Source organism: Camelus ferus, chromosome 31, assembly GCF_009834535.1.
Source record: "Camelus ferus isolate YT-003-E chromosome 31, BCGSAC_Cfer_1.0, whole genome shotgun sequence".
Taxonomy (NCBI): Eukaryota; Metazoa; Chordata; class Mammalia; order Artiodactyla; family Camelidae; genus Camelus; species Camelus ferus.
This window is the reverse complement of record NC_045726.1, coordinates 11,335,419-11,342,289: the sequence shown is the minus strand read 5'-3', so window position 1 is coordinate 11,342,289 and position 6,871 is coordinate 11,335,419. Positions and strand designations below refer to the sequence as shown.

General features: G+C 40.1%; 1 non-coding gene across 1 annotated transcript; it reads right to left on the bottom strand.

The window, feature by feature from the left end:
• Positions 1–3,515: 3,515 nt before the first annotated feature.
• TRNAV-AAC lies at positions 3,516–3,587 on the bottom strand. Its single transcript has one exon. It is a non-coding gene; the product is annotated as a tRNA-Val (tRNA).
• Between the last annotated feature and the right edge of the window lie 3,284 nt (positions 3,588–6,871).

Sequence of the window (6,871 nt, the reverse complement as noted above, 5' to 3'; positions counted from 1 at the left end):
TTTAGAATTCATTCTCAGTCATGCTTCATTGCCATGCAGGATGAATCAGACAGAGATTTGCATCTCTCTGTGTTATCAAGTAAAGAGGTTACAGTAGAATAGAGCCCACTTATTTGAATACCCCAGATTTTCTTCTTTGTTTAGACACACAAAGCTTTTTTCACAACCAGTAATATTCTTGGTACCATAAATATGTAAGGATCTAAGAGGGACAGACCCAGGTTTCATGGACTCTCAAGCTTACATAAATTAAGGGATTCAGAACGTCACATTTTGTACATGTGATGGAGAAAAAGTACAGAATTAAAATTGGATATAAAATGAATATTTAATTCAAATAAGAAAATAAATCACAACAAATAGCAGCTTTTTAAAGCTGATACACCTAGGAAAGCTAATCAAAAAATCCAGAAAATGCAATGTAATACTTTTATCAATTTGCTGCCTAGTGGTCTTCTGTACTACATTTTTCCTAATTTTTCACTTCATTGTCTTTGATCCCTTCTTCACCTGATGATTTTGTAATATAATTTATGGAGAGAATGGAAAGGTAAATCCCTCTTTTTTCCTAGCATTTCTTTGAAATATTTGTTTATTATGATAATTCCAATAAATACATTCAATAAAATTATTAAAATTAAAATTTAATAAAATTATTGAATTTTAAAAGTCCTTTATGATATTTCTTTCATATGAACAATAGAATTTGGCAGAATTTCCCAGGCTTAATTTTGATTCCACATTTCAAGGCTTATTTCTCTTCCATCCTCCCCATGCTTTGGGGCTGGGTGTGGTGGGACACATTTGTATCATAAGTCCTCTGGCCCCATACCTTCATGTCACCACACTTGGATGGCCAGCAATGACGTAAGTAGACTTGAAAGTGATTGTGAGCCAAAGAAATATATCCCACTAAACCCAGATTCAATCCCATTAATGCTGAAAATCAAGTTCCCTTTAACTGGATCCCAAAATGCCCATGGCCGTTCCAACACCACCAACGGGAGGGGAAATATGACAGGGGGCCAGACCAATGGAATGGGCAGCAGTCCAAATCAACTATAGCTTTTCAAGATGTCTTAATTTTGAAAATTTTACTCAAGTGAAGGACCTTGAATGCTTCGGTAGGGCCCCCACAGGGTCTTGAAAGGGAACAGCCCTGAGGCTCAAGCTCCTTTAGTTTGACTGTAAGTCCCCCTCTGTAGTTCTGGACCATCAGCCCCTACCCCACCCCCAGGTCTAGGTGATTAGAGATTCTTGGCACCAACTGGACCAACAGTCAATTTCTCCACCGACCTCACCTTTCCCACATTCCTGGCCCAGTTTCTGCAAAGGTACTGCTTTGTCCCTACCGTCTACCATACGCTTGACCGTTCTTTTTCCCCTAGAGTTCTCACCATTAACCCTAGCATGGTGGTAGGTCCACTTTGTTATGGGAAGACCAGTCCATCCAAGATGATCACAGCCCACTTGCTGGACTCTGAAGACCAGCTGCCCCATACTCTCCCCTCAGTTGTACTTGACTTGCTGGATTATGACCGAATTACCTCCTCTTTGAAATGCTTTGAACTATTGTTTATAGATCCATCATCTCAAAGTTTTCCTAATCATGACACTCAACATATTAATGAATGGCATTCAACTCATATCTTCTCAAATTTTCTACGGTACGAACTATTGACCATCTCTTCTTAGAAACTCTTTCCTTTGGTTTTCATGCTGCCTACACCCTCACCTACATCTCTACTTCTCAGTTTTTTCCCCTGGTTTCTTTCCCTAATAATTCCTTAAATTTAGGCTTTCTTGGTCCTCTTCTTCCAACGAATCTCCCTTACCTTTAATGACAACCTCTAGAGATGACTCCTAAATATACATCTGTGGCTCGGATATTTCTCCCAATCTCCTGACTGTATTTTCCAACTAGTTTATAGGCATCTCACATACATAGTTTCAAACTCCACACCTCAGAACTGAACTCCTTATCTTCACCCATCAAATGCTCTTTCTCATGTGCCCCACCCCCCATCCCCCCACTTCCATTCATTGCCTGAAAACTCACCCTGGGCTAGACAGCTCTATTTTTCTCCCTCTATCCTTCAGCAAACCTATTAGATCAAACCATGTTGAGTCCAAGTCCACAACATCTCTCAAACCTGTCCCTGTCCAGTCGGTGTCCATGGCCATCTCCCGAGTCTAGGCCATCAGTTCCTTGCAGGCAGACTTTCACGGTGGTCCCCTAATTGATTTCCCTGCCTCAAGGGTTCCTCAGTCTAATTTTTCTTGCATACTGTTAACTTTCATTCTTCTGCGTCACAGATCCGTTCACGTCATTTTTCTGTTAAAAAAAAACTTTTATACTTAACAAAGAAAGTTCAGACTCCTGGATATGGCCTTGAAAAATCTCCATAATACGCCACCAACTTAACTTCCCAGCCTTACCTCCCACATAAACTCCTATGTACATCACGATCCAGCCACCTAACCATGCTGGCCCTCCCAGCACCACCAGCTCCATGCTTCCCCTCTCCTCCCAAACCACCCTCTCATCCTTCAAACCAACCAATCTTCTTTTTTTCCCCTCCAGTTTTATTCAGCTGTAACTGACATACAGCACTGTATAAGTTTAAAGTGTACAGCATAGTGACTTACATACATCATGAAAGGATTATCACAATAAGATTATGGAACATCCATCATCTCATGCAGCTACAAAATAAGAAAAAAAGAATATTTTTTCTGTTGTGATGAGAACTCTTAGGACTTACTTTCTTAGCAATTTTCATACATACCATACAGCAGTGTTAATGATATTAATCATGTTGTATATTACATCTCTAGTAATTATTTGTCTTATAACTGGAAGTTTGTACCTTTTGACCACTTCCATCCAATTCCTCCTCCTTCTGCTCCCTTCAAACCAACCAATCCTCTTAACTCAAGACAATTATTCTCTCCTCGGGCTACAGCATTGGTCTGAAAGTATGTCAGTTTGGATGAAGGTTTATGGTTCATAAACATTTAGATGGAGACCTCTCTTCCCCATGAAGCTGTGAGTTTTCCAAGCGCAAGTAGTGGGTCTTTCTCCTACTTGTTTTTCTTCATTCCTGGCATTGTGCCTTTCCTCCAGAAACTCACGGTCATGGTGAAGGCTATAGTTTCGAATCCTTGAGGACAGTGTGACTCACAGTGGCATGGCCAAACTGCTCAGTAGAAAAGACTCGGGTTTGCCATCAAAGATACCCATGTTCAAAACCAAACTACACTATCCTTTAATGGTACAACTTTGGGCAAATTCCTTAATCTACTTCTGACCTCAGTTTCCTCATTAGTAAAATTGGAATAATCGTAACTTTACGAAGCTTAAAAGACATAACAGGTACAAGAGTATTTGGACCTGGAAGTCTCTCAAATATCAATCTGACTTCATGCTGTCACTGCTAAGCCCATCTCAACTTTTTGTTTTTGTTACAGTTTTTTGGCGAGGAGTAATTAAGTTTATTCATCTCTTTATTTAATGGAGGTACTGGGGCTTGAACCCAGGACCTTATGCATGTTAGGCATGCACTCTACCACTGAGCTACATCCCCTCTTTTGTTTTTGTTTTTGATGGGACACATACCACAATCCAAAATTACCTTGAAATGAAAAACACTTCAAAAATCTTTAAAAATCACAGTAAGGGAATAAAACTAGTAGCTAACAGATTAAGATGATAATAAGTGTTGTAAAACCCTTATTATAGTGCTAACCACATCACAGTGTAATAATTTGTTCCCTGTGTCTCTCCCGTGAAGTTCTCAAGGGAGAAGACTGTGACCTTTTGTCCCCAGCACCCAGCACAGTGCTCGGCATGGAGAAAGCTTTCAGTATATGTTTACTGTCTAACAGTTTCACAATCTTTCGCAAATTAAATTAGGCATACCCTTTGACCTGAATATTTCACTTCTAGGAATTTATCTTACAGATTCGCTTACCCGAGTACAAACAGAGAAGTCCAAGGAAATGTGGTTTGTGGTATTGTTCATAATATCAACCAAAAAAAACCCAAGCAAACAAAAGACTCCTCAAACATCCAAAATTAGAGGTCTAGTTAAATAAATACACACACACCAAGAAACACTAGGTAACACTAAAAACTATGCAGAAGACCTTTAGGTACTGGTGTGGAAAGGTGTCCAATATACATTGTTAAATGGAGAAAGCAACACATACACACAGGCCTCGCACATAGGCTTGAATATGCAAGAACAATTTCTTTTTTTTCAATGAGGTACAGTTAATTTACAATGTTGTGTTAGTTTCAGGTGTACAGCAAAGTGATTCAGTTATACATATATGTATATTATTTTTCAGATTCTTTTCTATTATAGGTTATTATAGGATATTGAATATAGTTCCCTGTGTTGTACAGTAGGTCCTTGTTTATCTGTTTTATATATAGTAGTTTGTATCTGTTAATCCTATGCTCCTGATTTATCCCTCCCCTTCCCCCTATGGCAATCATAAATTTGTTTTCTATGTCTGTGAGTCTATTTCTGTTTTGTAAATAAGTTCATTTGTATCATTTTTTAGATTCCACATATAAATGATATCATATGATATTTGTCTCTCTCTGTCTGACTCACTTCACTTCATATGATCATCTCTAGGCCCATCCATGGCATTATTTCATTCTTCTTATGGCTGAGTAGTATTCCATTGTAGATACATACCATATCTTCTTTATCCAATCATCTGTCGGTGGACATTTAAGTTGCTGCCAAGTCTTGGCTATTGAAAGTAGTGCTTCCATGAATATTGGGGTACGTGTATCTTTTTGAATTAGTTTTCTCCAGATATACGCCCAGGAATGGGATGGCTGATCATGCGGTATCTCTATTTTTAGCATTTTAAGGAACTTCCATACTGACATCCATAGTGGCTGCACCAATTTACATTCCCACCAACAGGGTAGAAGGCTTCATTTTCCTCCACAGCCTCTCCAGCACTTATTATTTTCAGCCTTTACAATGATGGCCATTCTGACTGGTGTGAGGTGATACCTCGCTGTAGTTTTGATTTGCATTTCTCTAATAATTAGTGATACTGAGCATCTGTTCATGGCCCGTTGGCTATCTGCATGTCTTTGAAGAAGCAAGAACAAATTCTTGAAGGGTATATGGGAACTGTTTATAGTGCTAACCTCTACAGAGTCGGACCAAGAAATCAGGAGAAAGAGGAAGAATTTCCACGTTCATTGTTTACCCTCCCATACAATTTGAGCTTTTACCATGAGCAGGAACTTTTTAGAAAAATTTAAATAATAAAGTAAACAAACATCAGCTGAACAATTCTACTATGCGCTTGTCTGGGTAGAATGTGTTTGCTTGATTACTAATTTCTATCAGCAGGATAAGGAAAGTGATATCTGAAGCCCCTTTCTTTTCCCTTGACGTGAGTTCAAAGACCATGGGAACAATTTCCGGAACAGTCGGTTGCACAGCAGGCATCTCTAGTGGTTTATCGATGTCACTAGGAGCTCCCGATGCACTTATAATCCCACTCGTAAGAGTCAGTTGTGGCTTGGTTCTCCGTGATCAATTACCAGCCCCGTCTTACACTCTGTTAGCAGAAAGCACATCCTCGCCAGGACAAAAGGGAAAAAAATGGAGAAAATCAGCTCTGCCGATTTTCTTGCTCTTTCCCTGGAAGCCATGTGGTTGCCTTAACAGTTATCCCAAAGCTGGCACTGCACAGAGAAGAAGGATCTATAGCAGCAAGTGGTGGTGATTAATTTTAAGCTGTCATAGAACGTTTTTTTTTGCCCTTTAATGTCAGAGAACTGCATTGTTATCATAGGTCTAATGTTCCCTTGCCAAAGCTGTGTGTTTGCTCTCAGGATACAAGATGAACACAGAAAACTTTCTGGTTGGCTCCCAGGAGCATCTTTTGGAGAAAGGACCAAAGGAAAGCTGCCAAGCCAGCCGGGTCCTCCTGGGGCCCTCAGCAGAGTGTCGGGCCCTCCCTCACCCACCTGCCTCCCTGCCCCAGGCTGGAGGAGGCCGTAACTACTCCCCTCTGCCCTTACGGTTGTCTAGAAGGATTCCAGTTTGCCCTCTTGGGTCATTTAGAAATCCCAAACAGTGGTGGGCACCCCAGATAAGAAAAGCATAAAGGAGGTCAAGATTCACTACAGAGAAAAGAAGTTTCGGGGGGGGAGGGTTGTAGCTCAGTGGTAGAGCATGTGCTTAGCATGCACGAGATCCTGGGTTAAATCCCCAGTACCTCCATTAAAGTAAGTAAATAAATAACCTAATTACCCTCCCCAAATTTTTTTAAAAATGTTAAAAAAAACAAAAGGTAAGTTGCTGACAGGGCAGAAACAGGTGGAGGAGAGCACGGGGGCCGAGATCAACCAGCACACAGAGTTCTTTAAGGTCCTCGCCATCTGGGTCTGAGACAGGAGGAAAACCTGCTTTTCTCCCTTCTGCACATCCATGCTTACTGCCATGTCTCACACCTCACTCTACATGGGGGAAGGAGGGGCCTGAAAACTGCCTAGCTTTTGCATTTTAATAAAATATTTATTTCTTGCATAATCTGTCAGCAAATTAGACCAAAGAGCTGTCAGTTTATAAAATCCTGCAATTTACAAAAGGAACAGATTTAAAATATACTCCATCTAAAGTAACATTCACCAGGAGGCAGGATTGATTTTCAAAGCTAGAACATATCTAGGAACTAGAAGAGAATACAGAAGACAGAAACTCAGAACATTTACTTTACATCACTGTATCAGGCCCCCTTTTTTAAAAAACTTAAGAAAATCCTATTAATAAGAATAAACTTCTATTTATTGAGTTCCTACTCCATGCCAGGCCAGGCACTTTAC